This window comes from Sinocyclocheilus grahami, unplaced genomic scaffold, assembly GCF_001515645.1.
Source record: "Sinocyclocheilus grahami isolate Dianchi unplaced genomic scaffold, SAMN03320097.WGS_v1.1 scaffold1747.1, whole genome shotgun sequence".
In the NCBI taxonomy this organism is placed as follows: domain Eukaryota; kingdom Metazoa; phylum Chordata; class Actinopteri; order Cypriniformes; family Cyprinidae; genus Sinocyclocheilus; species Sinocyclocheilus grahami.
Window position 1 is genome coordinate 46,769 of NW_015506926.1, and position 1,139 is coordinate 47,907.

The window sequence follows — 1,139 nt, forward strand, 5'->3', positions numbered from 1 at the left end:
GCATTATTATGGACTCGTATGCTGGCTGGAAGCAATAGTTTAAAGTTAGAACGCATTAATGATGGATTTGTTTCTTACAAACATGCAGCTTTTCTCTTTACAAGATGATAATTAATGCACTGTGGTCGTGGATTATTGTGATGTTTTTATCAGCTGCTTGGACTCTCATTCTGACGGCACCCATTCACTGCAGAGGATCCTCTGGTGATTTTGGATGGCCTGTGGATAAGTACATTTTTCAGCAGATTTTTCTTTTTGAATGAACTATTCCTTTAATATCACAGTGACTAAGATGTATTTTCTGTTTCTCAGCTCACCTTGATGCCAAGAAAGCTGGAGACCTTTCAACTCTGTTTGATGTGGGAGGCATTGTTGGTATGTAGTGTGGTGTGGTTTTTATTTATTTATTTTTAATGTTTAGTGTATACACATGTGACCACTTATCAGTTGCTTTCTTTAATAATGACACAAATTGTGACGTGTCTAATAACACCCCTTTTTAACAAGTTCATGTTCATCTTGACTTGTTTAGGACACGTCATGCCTTGTATTTTCATATTAATCCACGTTTCAACATCACTCAAATATTTAAATGACGTGAAACTGTTCTGTCCACTGCTAACCATGCAAATATATCTAATGTTATCAAAACTGCTATTCAGAAGTTTGGGGTCAGGAAGGTTTTTTTTTTTTTCCCTTTATTCAGTAAGGATGCTTTAAATTGATAAAGTGACCGTAGAGACATTTATAATGTTACAAAAGATGAGAAGTCTGCAACAATCAGTCATGTTTGTCTACCTTATGTTTACATAGAAAAGCTATGGAAGAGCAGTGCAGAGTAATGAAAAAACAAACCACGACCCTTAAGTATTTCTGTGTTTGTTTGTGTAGGAGGGATCCTGGCTGGAGTGATCTCTGATAAGATGGAAAAGAGGGCCACCACTTGTGCTGTGATGCTTCTGCTGGCTGCGCCCACAGTATGTCATTCTGCTGATCAAATACAGGAAGCTTGTGCATTTAATGACTCTTCGCTGTGTCACTTTTATCTCGCTATAGACAGTGGTTTGTGTGTGTGTGTGTGTGTGTGTGTGTGTGTGTTTATATTAGCTCTACGGCTTCTCTATGATGAGTCAGTTTGG

At 37.8% G+C, this 1,139-nt stretch overlaps 1 pseudogene; it reads left to right on the forward strand.

Annotated features, from left to right (window-relative positions):
• The window catches only part of LOC107572405 (glycerol-3-phosphate transporter-like), a 27,620-nt pseudogene that overhangs the window by 11,087 nt on the left and 15,394 nt on the right, over positions 1–1,139 (forward strand).